This window comes from Odocoileus virginianus, chromosome 17 (assembly GCF_023699985.2).
Source record: "Odocoileus virginianus isolate 20LAN1187 ecotype Illinois chromosome 17, Ovbor_1.2, whole genome shotgun sequence".
NCBI lineage: Eukaryota > Metazoa > Chordata > Mammalia > Artiodactyla > Cervidae > Odocoileus > Odocoileus virginianus.
Window position 1 is genome coordinate 55,285,434 of NC_069690.1, and position 18,982 is coordinate 55,304,415.

The 18,982-nt window shown below is 50.5% G+C and overlaps 1 protein-coding gene and 1 long non-coding RNA gene across 11 annotated transcripts in view; both read left to right on the forward strand.

The window, feature by feature from the left end:
* Nucleotides 1-18,982, forward strand: part of SLC39A11 (solute carrier family 39 member 11) — a 363,731-nt gene that overhangs the window by 283,693 nt on the left and 61,056 nt on the right. The gene's annotated exons all lie outside the window — the stretch shown is intronic.
* On the forward strand, nt 534-5,346 carry LOC110142685 (uncharacterized). The gene is made up of 2 exons (XR_002315388.2): nt 534-638; nt 4,869-5,346. It is a non-coding gene; the product is annotated as an uncharacterized lncRNA (long non-coding RNA).

Consider the following 18,982-nt stretch of genomic DNA (forward strand, 5'->3'; position numbering starts at 1 on the left):
TTTAACAAATGAGATGTGACTTCCAGGCTCCTCTGCCTCGTATATTAGGAAATAGGTTTTTCTGTTGTGACCAGAGACCTGCTGAGCTGATCTAAGGAGTTCCCTGCCGCCTGAGGCTGAGCCTGCCTGAGACTCCATCCTCAAACTCAGAGCGCCTGAGCTGCACTCAAAAGAAAGGGAGGCTGATTGACAGGCTGCTCTGAATGGGATTTGCATCTCATTATGCTAACATCGCCCTGTATATACACATAAAAAGCTCTGACTTCTTTCCTGTCCTCATTTTCTGTATCCTGCTTTCCCCCCATCCTTCTCTCTCCTGTTTGTTCTTGCTCATTTGTTCTCTCCCTTCTTTTGGTCCTTTCATCCGACAAATGTATGTTCAGCCCCTGTTATGTACCCAACGCGGTGCTGTCCACCAGTCCTTGCCTTCGTGGAGTCTTGAGTTTAGACAGAGAGACAGGCAGCCTCCTACACGTGGCGCGTGCCTGCCATTGTGACGAGTCACAGGAAGCAGAAGCGTGGCCTGCCGTGACCACCGGGCCATCGAGCAGGAAGTCCCGCCCCTTCCGGTGGTCCCAGAGCGCTGAGTTGCCCCGTGCTATACGGCACGTTCTCATCAACCATCTGTTTTATGCACGGTATCAGTAGTATGTATATGTCAGTCCCAGCCTCCCAGTTCACCCGCACACCGTCCCCTCTGGAGTCCACACGTTTGCTCTCCATGTCTGAATTTCCTCCTTCTGGGTAAAAGGGGGCACCGGGACCCGCTGTGAGCCTTTTATGGTGACTATTCCCAGGAGTTGCCAGCAGCTCCAAGGTGCCGTCTCCTTTTCCCCGGGGTGGTGGGGCTGCTCTGGGGAGAACACCACGAGTCTCGGGCACCGCTGGGTGCTAACCGTGCCCTAGATTTGAAGGCTGCTGTTTGCTTTGATTTGAAGGAGCTTGAGACCCACAGTCCCACCTCCAGCTGAGAACGGGACTGGGGAGTCTCATGCTCTCAGCCTGAAGACTCTGTCTTTTCCCGGTGTGGTCACCGGGGGGCGGGGATGTGGTTTGGGGAGCCCAGAGCTCTGGTTCAGGTCCGCAGAGCGGGACCATGTGGCTTCTACGAACAGTGCCAAGAAGGCGGAATGGAAGGTCGACCCTGCACCCTCGTCTCAGAGAAGCAGAGTTGTTTACCGTCATCACGGCTTATCCCTTCCTGTCCCGCATGGCCATTAATCCAGACACAACGGTGCACATGTTAAGTAACACTTTCCCCCTTAAAAGCTTGCAAGCTATTATGTTTAATCCTTTTCCTCCCTTATCTGTCCATTCCTCTGATCCATGCGATGCATTCCATCATCAAATCCAATGCATTATATTAAAGAAAAAAATCTGTCCAGTTCAGATAAATCCCCCAGGGGACCAGGCAGTTTGTGCAGAAGGCAGGCCAGCTGGTAAAAGACAGTAAGGAGGTGGGGACCTGAGACTATGAGGAGCACTTGCCCAGCCACGGGACTTCTTTTTTTTTCTTTTAAAGAGACAGGCTCACAGAAGTTACTAACTTGCCCAAGTTCGTGTAGGACCAAGATACAAGCTAAGTCTTGATGACTCTACCACCCTGTGGGCCACTCCCTCTTTTTAAAAAAAATTGTCTTCATTTCTTTTGGCTGTGCCGGGCCTTCACTGCAGGCCTTTCTCTAGTTTCGGGGAGCAGGGGCTCCTCTGATTGTGGTGCTCGGGCTTCTAACTGTGGTGGCGTCTCTTGTCGCGGGCGCGGGCTCGCGGGCTGCGGGCGTCAGGAGTTGGCGGCGTGTGGACTCAGTCGAGCAGAGGCTCAGAAGTTGTGGTGCTTGGGTTTAGTCGCTCCACGGCTCGCGGGATCTTCCTGGACCAGGGATCGAACCTGCATCTCCTGCGTTGGCAGATTCTGTCCCACTGAACCATCGGGGAAGCCCTTTCCGGGACTTCTTAAAATGTGCTCCTGTTTGCGCTCCAGGAATCCGTGATCCATAATCCTGCCTGTGGATTGCACATGTAAACGTGACACGAATTTCAGAAATTGCTTCCTTGGAAAGAAACACTTTCTTCCCATAATCTCACTCCTTGGAGATGCGGTGTCAGGCCTCTCCAATACTGTGAAGGACGTCCAGTCAAGGAAAACATGCGACCACCCTCCGTCTTTGTGGTCCCGCAGGCAGAGTTCCGTCGTGCAATAGGACCGCCCACTCCCGTGCTGGGCTCTGTTCGCCCAGGTCACTTGGTTTGTATTTCGGATGTTCGTTTGTGAGGACTTGCTCATGGGCAGCCAGGATGGAATCTTTTTTGAGGTCAGAAAACCTCTAGGATTAGCCTAGCCTGCAGACCTGGATGTGCCCGTCTGCTCTCCTAGGGGAACAAGAAAATCAACCCTAAGTGACACCTTATCTACAGGAAAAGACAAATAAATGGATATTCTGCCAAGTCTGTTATTCCCAAGTATCCGTTGTGCAGCCGTAGACTAGTCTCCTTCCCTACCTTAGAAGCTGCTGTAACATCTCTGAATCCTAGGTGGTGAGTGAATTTGATTTTTCAGAGCATACTGGAAGCCCTGACTCCCCCCAGCTCACTCTTCTGTCCTCAGGGGGAAGTCAGAAAGCTAAATTTAAGTTAAATTCCCAGCACAAACATCTCCAGGTTTACCAGACCAGATAGAGAAAATGAAGCTTGATCATGCTCATAATTAATGTATCCATCATGGTGGGCAGTCTTTACCTATCAAAATCTTGCCCCTTCTCCAAGAAAACTCGACCTCCCGGCCTGGACTTCTGGATGTTGAGGGCTCTAAATTGCCCCAGGGCATGAGGTTCTATAGGCTCCTTCATCTTGAAAAGGTATGTTCTTAGAACTAACACAGAAGCTTCAGAGATAGATGGCCTTGAGTTGGTTTGCTATTTTCTGCCTCTAGACTTCCTAACCCAGGGATTGAACCTGCGTCTTTCATATCTCTTCCATTAGCAGGCAGATTCTTTACCACTGGGTCCCCTGGAGTAGGAAATGGCAACCCATTCCAGTATTCTTGCCTGGAAAATTTCATGGACAAGAAGAGCCTGGTGGGCTACCATCCACGGGGTTGCAGAGAGTCGGCCATGACTGAGCATGCACGCTCACACACACATACACACACACACACACACACACACTCCTGGGCTGCAGTCTCCTCTGCACAGGGGGTGACCGAGGTCTGTTCGCTGACGTCACCTGAAAGGCGGAATCGGCACGCTGGCTCTCATCTTCCAGGTGACAGGCCTATTCCCCGCCTTGGTGACAGTTGACCTGCGTTCACAGCCAGTCACAAAGCCATCATCCTCCGTCTCACACGCCCTTTGCCCTGATGAATTCTTCCTTGACTTGAGTTTCCAGGTCAACAACCCATTCTCTGTAGTTCTTAGTGGTCCCAAGTCCCGATGCACGGGCAGAGTTAATAAGAAATACACGAAGGTTGTCGTGGCGTGGCGTGAAGTAAAATACTGCTGTCTTCAAAGTCTTTGTCTTCATCCATGACTGGGAGGGAACTGGAATGCTGACCTCTGAGGACGTGGTGCCCAGTTGAATGAAGATGACGCCATCAACGCGGAGGACAGAAAACACGCTGGGATGCCGCAGCCGGGTGCCTCACTGACCTGTTCCCCTGTGAGCACTTTTCACCACGTGCTGTCTGGAGGCGGCCCGCTTTCACACCTGCTGTGACCAGCCTGGACACACAGCACTGCCCGCCCCCCAGTGTTTGGGGTTGGGGTGTTTGGGCCTGGGGGCTCTGCCTCTGAGGACTTCCATTCCAGTGCGGGGAGCCTTACTTCTTCAGCAGGTGCCGCTGACTCACGTCCTTGTCATCAGTTTTCGGATGGGTCTGTTGTTTGGCCATGAATGGGCCTTCCTGTCTGTCGAAATTATGTGCTTGCTTCTTTTTTTTTTTTTCCCTTCTGCTGTCATCACAGATTATGTTTAGTGAGTTATTTTACTTTTAAAAATTTTGATTGGACTATAGTGAATTTACATTGTTGTGTTTGTTTCAGGTGTATAGCAAACTGATTCAGTTATACGTATATATATGTACATATTTATTACCATATGCATTCTTTCTGTTCTTTTTTAAAATCAGAGTATAGTTGCTTTACAGTGTTGTGTTAGTTCCTGCTGTTCAATGTGGTGAATCAGTTTATGTGCACACACACCCCCTCCCTCTTGAGCCCCCCCGACCTCCCGCCCCTCTAGGCCATCACAGAGCACTGCCCGAGCTCCCACCTTCAGCTGCTTCCCGCCAGCTCTCTGTTTTACACACGGTGGGGAGTATATGTTGACGCCGCTCTCTCAATCTGCCCCACCCTTCCTTACCCCACTTGTCCGTGTGTTCATTCTCTAGGTCTGCATCTCTAGTCCTGTCTTGCAAATAGGTTCATCTGTACCATTTTTCTAGATTCCACAAATATGCATTAGTATATGATATTTGTTTTTCTCTTGCTGACTTACTTCACTCTGTATGACAGATTCTAGGTCTGTCCACATTTCTAAAAGGGGCCCAATTCCTTTCCTTTTTATGGTTGAGTAATATTCCATTGTGTGTGTGTGTGTGTGTGTGTGTGTGTGTGTGTGTATACACACACATATATATATACACCATATCTTCCTTTTTGACATTCTCCTCCATTTATAGGTTATTACAAGATGTTGAGTATAGGTCCCTATACTATTTACAGTATAGTCCTTGAGTATAGGTCCCGTGCTATTTACAGTAGATCCTGGTTGGTGTCTATTTTATATAAAGTAGCATATCTGTTAATACCAAACTCCTAATTTATCCCTCCACTGCAAAAACAAACATATTATTCTTATATTTCCTTTTCTAGGGTCAAGTTATTGAGCATGCCTAATGGAAGTTTGGTTTCGAGAAAGTCATATAGCAAAAACCACTGAAAAAATAAGGAAAGCACAGACTTTCTGGGTTGTGTGAAGTTGGTCAACTTCCTTAACATTGCTTTTTTCTCTTCTGTGTGAAAGAGAATGGATAAACGCGAGCTAATCTTCAGAAATTCTCCAGATGCGAATGCGGGGTCGTTCTCAGATGAGAGAGATCTTTATAGAAAACTGTTAACGCACAGAAATGGGGGGAAGTGAATTCAGCCAGAAGTGATGGCAAGAGAGCGATCAGAGAGCTTGATGCAGACGGATGCTATCAGAGGAGCTAGACGAAGACCAGGCTGATTGAAGGATCCAGGAAGTGAGGAGGAAATAGCCTCGGGTGCTAATTTGGGTTTAATCAGTGGGGAAATGACCTCCTCTCCCCAGGCCCAGAGGATGCAATTAAAGGCTTTGTGACCAACTAAATGCTGGGAAAACAATGATTAATATATTAAAGGCTGCTTGAATTGCATGGTGTTGGGGATACAGTGGTTAATAAAACATGCTGTTCTTGCCCTCCTGTGGCCCACGGGGGAAGAGGACATTAATTAAAGAATTACACAAATAAATGTGAATCTTCAACCCTGATGGATCGATCTACAGCAGAGGGACGTGGTACCACAGGGGCAGGTGATAACCAAGCTGGCCCAGGGAGGGAGAAGAATCAACCAGGGTGGACAGTGCCTCCCAGCGGGGGGACAGAAGGGGCCAGGGACAAGGGGGGCACGGTGACTTAGAATGTGGCAGAACTGTGGCTGCGAAGTTGAGTTGAGCCAACCAGAGATGGATTCTGTGTGTCCTACTTGACTTTTGTTCCCTTAAAAATTACCAAGGGTAGGCGGGTTCAGGAGTGAGATACAGAGTGAAGTCGGTCAGAAAGAGAAATACAAATATTGTCTATTCACACATATATATAGAATCTAGAAGGAAATGGTAACCCACTCCAGTATTCTTGCCTGGAGAATCCCATGGACAGAGGAGCCTGGCAGACTCTAGTCCCTGGGATTGCAAGAGTCGGAAACGACTTAATGACTAAACCACCACCTCCATAGAATCTAGAAAGGTGGTGCAGACGAGCCTGTTTGCAGGGCACCATGGAGACCCTTCCCTGGTGACGCAGACGGTAAAGAATCTGTCTGCCAATGCAGGAGGCACAGGTTCAATCCCAGGGTTGGGAAGATCCCCTGGAGAAGGGAATGGCAACCCACTCCCGTATTCTCGCCTGGAGAATCCCATGGACAGAGGAGCCTGCTGGGCTACAGTCCATGGGGTTGCAAAATGTCAGACCCGAGTGAGTGACTAATGCTTTCAGTGGAGACGCACACATAGAGAAGAGTTACAGCGGGTGGCGGTGGGTAGGGAGAAGAGGGTGGGACGAATGAGAGGGCATCTTGGAAACATGGAAAATAGACAGCCAGTGGGAATTTGCTCTGTGACTCAGGGAACTCAAGTCAGGTCTCTGTGACGGCCTAGAGGGGTGGGATGGGATGGGAAGTGGGAGGCAGGCCCACTGCGGAGGGGACACATGAATACCTGTGACTGATCCAGGTTGATGTATGCCAGAAACCAGCACAATATTATAATGATCCTTCAATTAAAAAGAAATTAGCGAAAAGCAAACAGGAGTGAGTGAGTGAACGCTGACCCCCTCCCCAGCTGGGGTTGGTGCCCGCCCTCCTGCTGCAGAAGCCCGTGAGCTTTCCTAGCCAGACCCGGGAAGGGGAGCGCTGTTTATTTTTATATTGTGTGTATTTTGTCTGGTCTGCTGATTCCTTGTTTCACTGAGAATCACACATATATCCTTGTGTGTGCTGTGTTGAGTCGCTCAGGTGTGTCTGACTCTTTGTGACCCCGTGACTGTAGCCCACCAGGCTCCTCTGTCCATGGGGGTTTTCCAGGCGAGAAAACGAGTGGGTTGCCATGCTCTGAGCCAGGGGATCTTCCCAACCCAGGGATCAAACCAAGGTCTCCCGCATTGCAGGCAGATTCTTTATCGTCTGAACCACCAGGGAAGCCCCCACTTATATCAGTAGTTAGTTCTAGTTTATGTACTGGAGAATTTTTTAAAAGAGCTTTTAGAAAAGCTTTTTGATCTTTGGAGATCTATAGATTTATTTCCGTATGAACCCGTTATTTTTTATAAAGTACAGTCTTAAAATAGAAAAAAGCATTTTATCTTTACCCCCAAGGGTCAAGAGACATTGGCTGAGAACACGATAGTCTGAATTATTAGAAGGAAGGACTCCGAGGAAAGGGGAAGCGACCATAGAATCCCACTATTTCAACTTTTATAAGGAGAGTTTCCTTGAAAGCTTTGTGTTTCAAAAGTGACAAATGGTGGATGCTGGAGGGTGGTTGTTTCAGAGCCTCTTGAGGAGTGCTTGTCCACTAAGCTGATACTGGGTCCCCTGCCCTGTGTCTTAAAGGTACAGGATTGTGGCTTTGCTTGAGGCACCCTGGGGGACCCCAGTGCATTCCATCTCTTATAGCACTGCTTCCAGCATCCCCAGCCCTTAATCTCTCTGCCCATCATTTATAGATCTCACCTCCTACCCAAATACAAGTAGAGAGGCGAGTGTTTAAGACAACTTGAGAAGTCTCTTTGGATACTCCCTGGTCATCGAGGAATATCCTGGGTGTGTTTTCATCTCAGAAAAGTACCCCAGAATTCATCCTGCAATCTTTTGTTCTAACAGGTTGAGGATTTTTAGACCTGGGGAGGGGACTTTATTTTGGTATCTAGGACTTCTCCATCTTGATGGAAAGGCAAGATGTATAAAATAAGACATATGTGGGAGGGTGGATAGAGCATTTGCCTTTGAAATTGGGCTATTTACAGTGAGACAGGAAGATAAATGGAAAGACTGTGCCAACACAGGCTGTAGGCCAATTGTCTGGGAGAGCTTGCATCGCAGGCGTCTGTAGTTACAGTATTAACCGAGGACAGGACTTCCCCCGGCTCCTCGGGCGCACTCAGAGCCCGAACCGCAGCTCCCACGCGTGTGTAGGCGGGGCAGGGTACGCGTCTGTCAGATTCCAGCTTGGTGCCCAGGCCCTTGTGCCCGCGTTCCCATCCAGTGAATTCCTAAAACCCGACTCAGTGGACCTGAGTTTAAGTAAACTCCGGGAGTTGGTGATGGACAGGGAGGCTTGGTGTACTGCAGTCCATGGGGTCACAAAGAGTCAGACACGACTGAGCGACTGAACTGAACTGAGCTGAAGGTTGTACCACGAGACCTCAGCATGTGCTCAGGCCCCTTTGAGGCGGTTTCCAGACTTCTTGTAGGTTTCTGGTCTTTTGCCCCATTGTGACCCATGGGTGATGTGATGAGTTAGAGAAGATGAATATTCAGCGATCTGAAGGATGAGCTTTGACCAGTCCGATGAAGCCTGGTTTTGAGCATAGAAGAGCATTTCTAGTCAAGCTGATATATTGTTATAGTGTATATAACTGTCAGCCAATTCCCAGGTGGCTCAGCGGCAGAGAACCCACTTGCCAGTGCAGGAGACGTGGGTTCAATCCCTAGGTCTGGAAGATCCCTTAGAGAAGGAAATGGCAGCCCACTCTGGTGTTCTTGCCTGGAAAATTCCATGGACAGAGGAGCCTGGCGGACTACAGTCCTTGGGGTTGCAAAGAATCAGACGTGACTGAGTACACCCGCACAGCAAATGTCTGTTGACCCTTGGGATGACACCTGACCTGGGCGCCTCTTGTCTCTGACTCTTCCCTATCCCTTCCTTTGCAGGCCGGTCTGCTGCCTTTTAGAACTTGTTCCCTTTGATCTGCTCTGTAGTTCCTCTCTGGATCCACTGTCTTGTCCTGGTCATCTTTCCCTACCGTCCCAGCTTCAGACTGTATGTACGTTGATAACATCATATCAATATCTACCATTCAGACTTCTCTCCCCTGCTGCAAGGTGTTTGGCCTCCTTCCCAGCCACCATCTAGCTGGGTAGATTCATCTGAACGTTCTATAAGCCTCAAACTCAACATGTTCAAACCTTGAGCCCATGTCATTTGCTGTAATCTCGTTATCCATTCATATCACAGCAGTTCATTTCCCCGAGAAATCACCGCGATGTCCTTAATCTCTTCTCTTGTATGTAGCATTGGGTTGGTGCTCAGATGCTCTGCATTATAACCGTATAAAAGCGCCTCAGTCCGGTCTTCTTACCTGCCATCCGTGCTGAACATTTCCTCCGGTTAAAACCAGCAGAACAAATGTTTAGTGGGCTCCACTCGGAACTTTTGTTACAAAGGCTTGTGAAAATGTGCTGCCTGTGCTTTAGGAAAGACTCTCCTGGACTGACTGATGATTTCCAGGCGGTGAGACTGGTGTTCGCGTGGAGTGACTGAGATGCGAGGAGGGCACAGAGCAGGGTGTGCGAGGGTCAGAGAGGAGCTCCTGCAGGTGGGGCGTCCGTGCTGGGTGTTAACGGGGATGAAAGCGGGTACAGAAGGAGAGCATCCCTGGAATGGTGAGCGGGGTGGACAGCGAGAGCTCTTCCACCAGGTGCGAGGGTGCTCAAGCTTGTTCCGCATCCGCTAGCAGTTCGGACTTCCCAAGGGATGTTGTCCGATTGAAATCCGGGCCAGAGGGAAAATGCCGGCAGGGGGAGATGCCTCTTCCACACACACCCAGCCTAGATCCCTTTGGTGGTGTTGTGGGAAACCCAGAAGGGAAGCGAGAGGGGCGGAAGCTAGTTGAGGGGGTGACTGCAGTTATCCAGGCAGAAGTTCATCTGCACCTGCGTTGTCTGGGGTCCTAGTGTAGTGTCTGCCGCAGGCCTGAATACAGTGGCTTGTGTGAACCAGAAGTGTCCTTGGGTCGTGATGGCTCACACGCCTTATCCCAGCTACGGGGCAGACTAGAGGTAAATGGCTGGACAGCCCTGTGCCCGGCGGAGAGTGTATTACTGGGGAAGGAGGAAGGATGGGTTAGAGGGAGTGGAGTCGGTCTCGCGCTGCAGTGAGGCCGGTGATGGACATCTGCTGCGGTGGAATCAGCGTCTCCTGGGCTCCGCGGGTGATCCGGGAGAGGGGATCACCCCTGTGTCTGGCTCCAGAGAGACGGGAAGTCCAGGGGAGGGAGCGAAGCCGAGAAGAAAGAGGGGCCGTTCTGGTGGGAGAGGTTGACTTTTAGCCTCCTGTGGCTCCTCTGGGGGGGTTTCCCCGGTGGCTCAGTGGTAAAGAATCCGCCTGCCAGTGCAGGAGACCTGGGCTCAGTCCCTGGGTCGGGAAGACCCCCTGGAGCAGGAAACAGCAACCCACTCCAGTGTTCTTGCCTGGAGAAGCCCACGGACAGAGGAGCCTGGTGGGCTACAGTCCGTGGGGTCGCAAAGGGTTGGACAGGACTTAGTGACTAAACGAAACAAACAAGAGCTCCTGCGGCGGCAGGTGGCTCTCTCTTAAATTCGTTTTACTGCTGACCTTGAGCTCAGGTCTGGCCAGGGAGACAGACAGACGGGCAAGAGGGTGTCCTGTCCTTGCACCGCAGACCCCCGGCTCCAGCCACACCCAACTGCTCACTGTCCCATCCACAGGCAAAGCCCGCCAAGAAAGCCCACCTCCCTAGGCCGCAGTTCACTCTCTCTAGGGTTTTTCCCCCTTTTTTCTCCCTGCCAAACCCCTATACAGCCTCTAACGTCCAACTCAAAAGCCACCTCCTCCATGAAGGCTTCAGATAGGAACACCCCCAAGTCTAGGTCAGCACCTCTCCGACCTCACCGAGCGCCTACATCGAGTCCCCCATGGGTCCCGAGGCCCAGCTCCGAGGTGGATGAGCGGAAGTGGGGCTGACCTGGAGGATGGGGCGCTCCCTCTGAGGGTCGCCCGCTCCCCTCTGGGCCCCCCTCACTGCAGTGCTCCTGACTCCCTCACACCTGTGCGCTTACCTGCTTGCCTGCCTCCTCGGGCTGCCCCATCCTGCTGAGCAGGGCCTGGCTCTGATGCATCTTTCCATCGCCGGGGCCTGCCTGGGGCTCAGTCCAGATCTGTAAAGCAGTTAATAAAAGGGTGTGAGACATGCTCACTTTCCTATTAGGACAGCTTGGTGACGGAAAGATGACTGAGGTGCCTAGAGTTTTTGTTTTCATTTTTTCTTTTTAGTTGGAGTATAGATGGTTGTTTATTTTTGGCAGTCTGGGCCTTGGGTGCTGTGCCCGGCTCTCTCTAGCTGCAGGCATCGGGGGCTCCTCACCTCAGTGGCCTCTCTGGCTGTGGACCACGGGCTCTAGGGCACTTGGGCTTCAGTAGCTGTGGCGGACTGGCTTAGTCGCTCCGTGGCATGTGGGATCTTCCCGGATGAGGGATCAAACCTGTGACGGCTGCCTCACCAGGCGGATTCTTAACCACTGGACCACCAGCAAAGTCCTGAAGTATAGTTGATGTACAATTTTATACAAGTTACAGGCGTGCAGTATAGTGACCCAGAACGTTTACAGGTTGTACTCCGTTTATAGTTATTAGAAAATGCTGGTGCTGTTCCCTGTGTTGTAGAGCACGTCCTTACAGCTTATTTTATGCACAGTGGCTGGTACTTCGTAAACCTCCACTCCTGTCCTGCCCCCCACCCCTCCCCGCCTCCCTGTCCCGAGCGGTGACCCCTGGTTTGCTGTCTGCGGCTGCGAGTCTGCCTCCTTTGCGTTACGTTCACTAGTTTGTTGTATTCGATCGGCCTCTTGGGGAGAAGTGGGATTGAGAACGTGGCCTTGGAATGTGTGTGGGGTCCTTGTCGAGGGGTGGGGAGCGCGTCAGGGCCAGGGGAACAGTGGATCCAAAGGCACAGAAGCGGGGATGTGTGCTCGTGTCTGGAGCTGGCCCGCCCGACAGAACAGAGGAGGGGAGAGCGGGGAGCAGCAGGCCTGAGCATCCAAGGAGGAGAGGAAGCAGGGGCAGTTTCCCGCAGAAGGAAGCGATTAGAGTGTCACTTTCCAGAGGCAAGAGACAACCGAGAAGCTGTTTAAATCATTCCAGAAAAGGGGGGGATCTAGGCTGGGGCTGTGAGGGGGTAAACCAGAGGAAAGAGGGAGCCCGAGAGACATTTGTAAGGACAGACAGTCCTGGCGACCTCTCGCTTTGGAGGCTGAAAAGGCAGAGAAGACTTTTCAGTAACGAACACGGTTCTTTTGGGAGGGAGCGGGGACCTGCAGGCCCGGAAGGGGACAAGCTCCTATCAGGACCCGCCGAGGAAGGTGGATGTCTGGGGAGTCTGGGGCTGGGGGGCATGTGGGCAGCGGCCAGCCTGCAGCTCTGGTCTTTCTCTTGTGTTCTGTTTTACCACCTCGATGGGCTGGGACTTTGTCATCCATCGTGTTACCGTGGCCCCTTCATGTTCAAATGAACAGGTAGAAATTTCAGTGACAATTTTAACACATTTGTTTGTTTACTTTTGGTTGCGCTGGCTCTTCGTTGCTGTGCGTGGGCTTTGTCTACAGGGGCCCCCGTCTGGTTGCTGCGACTTCCCTTGTGCAGACCCAGACTCTAGAGTGTGCGGGCTCAGTAGCTGTGGAGCACGAGCTTGGATGCTCCATGGGATTGGGGGTCCTCCCAGACCAGGCAGATTCTTAACCACTGGACCACAGGAAAGTCCCCAGTGGCCATTTGCTTGATAGCTGGGGCGGGAGAGACCGAGGCTGGGGTGATGCCCCGACTCTTGCCGTCTTCCCTGAAGCCCTTCTCTTCCCCGCCTGGCGAAGCGGCAGCTTCGGAGTCTGTCCCTGCAAAGTGCGCGTCAGGGGGCTCAGCTCGGGGTCTCAGTTTTCTGTGACACAGCACCACACGCCCGGTGGCTTCACGGCTCATAGTTCTGGAGGCAAAATGTCCAAAATCAAGGTGTGGGTGAGGCTGGTTCCCTGGTGGCTCTCAGGGGGAATCTGTCCAGGCCTCTCTCCGCACCCAGTGGCTGCTGGTGGTCCTGGCTTTCCTTGCTGTGTAGACGCCTCACCCTGGTGTCTGCCTCCATCTTCAAATCGTCTCCCCTTGGTGTTCCTCTGTGTCTGTTTCCCCTTGCCTACACTTATAAAGACTTGTCTTTGGAAGAAAAGTGAAAGTGAAAGTTGCTCAGTCGTGTCTGACTCTTTGCAACCCCATGGACTATACAGTCCATGGAATTCCCCAGCCGGAATAGTGGAGTGGGTAGTCTTTCCCTTCTCTAGGGGATCTTCCCAACCCTGGGATTGAGCCCAGGTCTCCCACAGTGCAGGCGGATTCTTTACCAGCTGAGCCACCAGGGAAGCCCTTTAGATGTAAGGTCCATCCCAATCCAGGATGCTGTCATCTGAAATCCCAACCTTAATTACATCTGTCAAGAGCCCATTTCCAAATAAGGCCATGTTCACAAGTACAGGGGTCAGGATTTGGACATGTATTTTTTTGGAAGGGGTGAAACACACTCCAGCCCACTACAATGCAGCACAGTGTCTTAAGAAATAGAATTTTCTTTTCCCCTCAATGGTGATGATGGAAAGTCTGGAGTATCTTCTCAGGACCAAATGCGCTGAACACGTGTTCTTTAAAAAAGACCAGTGTCCTCAATCTGCTCCTTTCCAAGAATGTTGGTCGTATCACTTCCACTTCCTCCCTACCCCCAACTTAAGGGTGGATTAAAAATGAGATAAAATAAACCAGTGGAAACTTCAAAGCATTTCCAGAGACATGGGATGAGAGGATGGAGTTTAATCTCCCCTCAAAAGTTTCTGAGGAAGAGTGTCCTCTGCAGTGGATTTCCTGGGCCTGGGGAGTGGGGGTGGACCAGACTTAGGGAGCCTGGTCCTCGGCCTGGGGAGTTGGGGGAGGGAGGGCTCAGGAAGTGGTGAGACAGTGGGAAATGCTCGTGGAGCTTCGGAACTTCGTTAGGGCTGATGCTTATTTTGATGATGGAGTTGCATGTGAATCGCAGGAACGGAGACACCAAACCCGTTTGGTGATGAGAGCTCAGGCTGAGATGACGAGTTCGGCCTAGAAAGAGAGAAGTGAATTTAGGAGCTACTTTAAAGAAGACACTGGTTGCTGACCTAACACACAGCAGAGAGCAAAGGAAAGAACGGTTCCCGTCTGCATGGAATGATGAACTTGTGAAGTCTGAGGGTGTTTCTGAGCCCCGCGACCCCTCGTACTGTGCAGGGCCTATAGGCTGCATGCACTAAATCCCCACAAATTGAAGACCGCCCCTTTCATCCTAAATTATGTTCTAGGATCTTTGGAAAATTCTAAGCCAGCCCTCTAAATGCCTTCTAAAGATCATCTTGCCAACTGGATTAAAAAAATAGATGGACGTCTATTTGGATGTCTACACAGACGTCCAAGTGGACGTCTGTGTGTGTGTCTGTGTGTGTGTATGCATGCATATGATACAAACCTGATTAACTCATCGGTTCCTTCCCAGCCCTCAGAAACTGAGTGCTCCCACAGTTCAGCAAAGTCAGGGCAGATGGTAAAGAGCTCTTTCATGGAGAGTGCAGCCAGGTAACAGGAAGTCAGGGTAAAAGGGTCTGCTTTCCAAGAGAAAGATCAGAAAAACCCTGAAGCATGTGAATTTGATGCACAAAAGAATGGGCACATACCTGGAAAAGATGAAAACTCTTATTTGAAAAGATACTACATACACCCTCGTGTTCAAAGCAGCGCTGTTTAGAATAGCCAAGAAATGAAAGCTTGTCCATCAAAGGATGAGTGAATAAAGAAGATGTGTTATATATACGCAAAGGAATATTTCTCAGCTATAAAAAGAATGAAATCATGCCATTTGCAGCAACATGAATGGGCATAGAGATGAACATACTAAATGAAGTCAGTCAAAGAAAGGTAATCACTTGTATGTGAAATCTAAAAAAAAATAATACGACAAATGAACTTACGTATGAAGCAGAAACTGACTCACAGACTCAGAGAAGAAACGTATGATTCAGTTCAGTTCAGTTCAGTCGCTCAGTCGTGTCTGACTCTTTGCGACCTCATGAGTCGCAGCTCGCCAGGCCTCCCTGTCCATCACCAACTCCCGGAGTTTACTCAAACTCATGCCCATCGAGTCGGTGATGCCATCCAGCCATCTCATCCTCTGTCGTCCCCTTCTCTTTCTGCCCCCAATCCCTCCCAGCATCAGGGTCTTTTCCAGTGAATCAACTCTTCGCATGAGGTGGCCAAAGTACCGGAGTTTCAGCTTCAGCATCAGTCCTTCCAATGAACACCCAAGACTGATCTCCTTTAGGATGGACTGATTGGATCTCCTTGCAGTCCAAGGGACTCTCAAGAGTCTTCTCCAACACCACAGTTCAAAAGCATCAATTTTACAGCACTCAGCTTTCTTCACAGTCCAACTCTCACATCCATACATGACCACTGGAAAAACCATAGCCTTGACTAGATGGACCTTTGTTGTCAAAGTAATGTCTCTGCTTTTTAATATGCTATCCAGGTTGGTCATAACTTTCCTTCCAAGGAGTAAGTGTCTTTTAATTTCATGGCTGCAGTCACCACCTGCAGTGAGGACCACAGCCTTGTCTAACTCAATGAAACTAAGCCATGCCGTGTGGGGCCACCCAAGACGGAGAGGTCTGACAGAATGTGGTCCGCTGGAGAAGGGAATGGCAAACCACTTCAGTATTCTTGCCTTGAGAACTCCATGAACAGTATGAGAAGGCAAAATGATAGGATACAGAAAGAGGAACTCCCCAGGTCGGTAGGTGCCCAATATGCTACTGGAGATCAATGGAGAAATAACTCCATAAAGAATGAAGGGATGGAGCCAAAACAAAAACAATACCCAGTTGTGGATGTGACTGGTGATTGAAGCAAGGTCCGACGCTGTAAAGAGCAATATTGCATAGGAACCTGGAATGTTAGTTCCATGAATCAAGGCAAATTGGAAGTGGTCAAACATATGATTACCAGCGGGGAAAGAGGTAGAGGGCAATTTAAGAATTTAGGAATTAGAAGATGTATACTACTATATATAAAATGGATAGCATTTACTATATAGCACAGGGAACTATATTCAATATCTTATAATAACCTATAATGGAAAAGAATCTGAAAAGGAACATATCTGTATCTATTTATATTTATATAACTGGATCACTTTGTCGTGCATCAGAAGCTATCAAAATATTATAAATTAAAAAAAAATATTATAAATTGCCTGTACTTCAACTAAAGAAAAGATTGCCTTAGTCCAGAATACTGCTTATTCTTAGTCTCTGACCAAGTCTAAGCAATTTGGTTATCTGCTTCCCAAAGCTTCATTAGATGAGGAAGAAATTTTAAATGAAATGTGAAAGAGAAAGGTCTATCTCCGTGCAGGCCTCCTGACAACCAGGAGATAAGAAAGCAAAAGTCCTAATGACAAGGACTGGGACACAGAATTGATGACCACGTGTCACTCACAGAGACGCCACCTCTATCAGCAGACCAGCCTGGTGGCTCTAATGAGGACCTGATGTCCCCTCCCACGTTCAGATGTCCAAGGCCATCGTGTCTCACGTCCTCACATGGTAATGAGTGTTTCTGAGCCGATTCTGAGTCAGCGGTGCAGACACGAAATTCAATTAAATGAAGGATGCAGGAAGATGAGTTGCTTTGTGAGAGTAGCTTCTTTCAAAATGAAGGAAAATATCCGTGCTTAAGGGTGGACCCTCAGCTGTGGCAAAAACCCTGTTAGTTAGATTGTTCAAGGTGACTTCACGACCCTGGACCCCCACAAGCTTGGCACCTGTAGGATGGAGTGTGTGTGTGTGTGTGTGTGTGGTCACTCAGTTGTGTCCGAGTCTGCAACCCCGTGGACTGTAGCCCACCAGGCTCCTCTGTCCCTGGGATTCTCCAGGCAAGAATATTGGAGTGGGTTGCTATTTCTTCCTCCAGGGGACCTTCCTGACCCAGGGCTCTAATCCATGTCTCCTGCGACTCCCGCATTGCAGGTGGATTCTTTGTCACTGAACCACCAGGGAAGTCTGTAGGATGGGGTGGATGACATCTTCTTTGAAATCAGCAGCCTGTCTCAAGGTTTTGCCTAGTGCTTTCTCTGCATGATCCCAGGATGGTTTGCTCTGGGAGGTGTCAGGTGCACTGACGTTGGCTGGAGGGAGAAAGGATGGAGGCAGTGTCTGTGGGTCCCCCAGGGTCTGAGCATCTGTCCGGCATGGGCGCCACGTGGACGTCCCGGGGTGGGGGGTGTGCGGGACTGCACTCTGCCATCTGGCGCTTGCACACGCACGCCCCAGCCTTGCTGTCTGTAACCACGTCTCCCCTATCTGCATCTCCCCACTCTTCCTGGATGAACCTGATCCACGGAGCCGTAACATGTAGCAGCTCTGTGGGATCTGCCTGGAAAAGAAGCTTTCATGGATAACTCGGAGCCACAGGGGACCTGGGGAGGCCTGGTGGAGGAGTTCTGTGTGAATACCCATGGGTCAGAAGTCAGTGCAGATAGAGATCTGGCGAGCACCAAACTCTCCTCGGCAGCTGAAGAGCAGGACTGAAAATCTCACCCCTGGGGACTTCCCTGGTGGTTCAGTGGTTCAGAATCCGCCTTACAATGCAGGGGAATGCAGGGGACACAGGTTCAATCCCTGGTCCGGGAGCTAAGATCCCCCCTGCCATGGAGCAGCTAAGCCCGTGTGCCTCAACTACTGAGCTCGCATGCTGCAGCTACCGAAGCCCACTCGCTCCAGAGCCCCACTGCCACCACCAGAGAGTCTGTGTCCGCGGGGAAAAGACCCCGCCTGCCTGCACCTGAGGCGTGACTCAGCCAGCCCCGCTCCAGAGAAGGACAATAGCTTGCTTCTGCGAGGCAGACCAGGAAGCATGCCGTGAGGTTTAAAGCCTGGCCCTGGGCGGGCAGGGTGGTTCCTGAGTGATGAGGCTTGAGGATCACTCACTGAAATTGGCTGGTTCCTTGCAGCCTGGCTTTCTGCAGCTGCCCCCAGGTAATTAATCACCGTGATGGGTAGAGTGCCTCCATGATAGTCTTATAAGATGCAGTCCCTTGGGGCAGACTGTTTCCTGGAGACTTCTGTTAGGGTGCAGACTTCTCCCAGGTCAGCTGTGAGAGGTATTTCGACATTGTCTGGTTGTGTCCTGGGCTCGGTTCCCCAAGGCTTCCCGCCGGCAGTGCTGACATCAATCTGTCATGCTTGTTACAAATGCAGTTCCCTGCTCCTTGCTTCACTGAATCCTTGGTGGGTGTTTTAAAGGTGGGCCATAGATAACTCAGATGCAGCCCATCCAAGGACCAGCCAGGAGGTCCAGCTACCTGGAAACTGGCCTCCAAGGGACTGGGGTCTTAGCTGTCCTCCAGGCTTAGAACCACAGAAGCGGTTACAGAGGCAGGGTGAACATGCTACTTGGGGTGCATGGGTGCACCCTACTTGGGGAGGGGTGCACCCTCCCCAGTGAAGGGTGTCAGATGGGAAGGGGGCTGTGGAAAGCATGTGGAGCAGAGGAAAGGACTGGAGGTGATGAGAGACGTGGGCACTCATGGTAGCCAGAGCTTCATCTCCCTTCCTGCTGCGAAGCCAGGCTCCATGCCTCCCTTGACGAGTACCTGGAAGTTGAGACAAGCATGAATTAGAAGATGGCTCATCCATCATGGAACAGAACAGAGGAGTAAGGTCTCAAGGCCTGAGCCTCGCGAAGAGGAAAAGAGGGGAGGAAAGGAATAAGGTGGCATTTTCTGAGCTCTAGGTCCTTTTGGGCTAATGAGATGCCCCCTGACCTCGACTTACAAAGAAGAATAAAGCAAGCCAGCCTAAATGGCAAATGTGTGCAGTCGATTCAGACAGATGGGAGGTGTTCAAACCAGAGGCCACTGTTTCCTGTTCAAAGAAACTTTTTTATTTTTTTGATAAAGGAGCATGAAAGTGGCCTATTTGTCAGCCGTTGATTGGGTTGCTGTCTGATTGGGTCTGTGGGGCCAACTGACACCCCCAATTAATGCAAGATTGGGAGTCCCTTTGAGTCACGGTCAGGCGAGTCTGTTTTCCTTTGTTTGGTGAACAGGGGTCATAGCAGGATCTCAGTGCGCGGACTCAGGTTATTCCAGGGAGATGTCGCCTTGGCCAGTTTAATT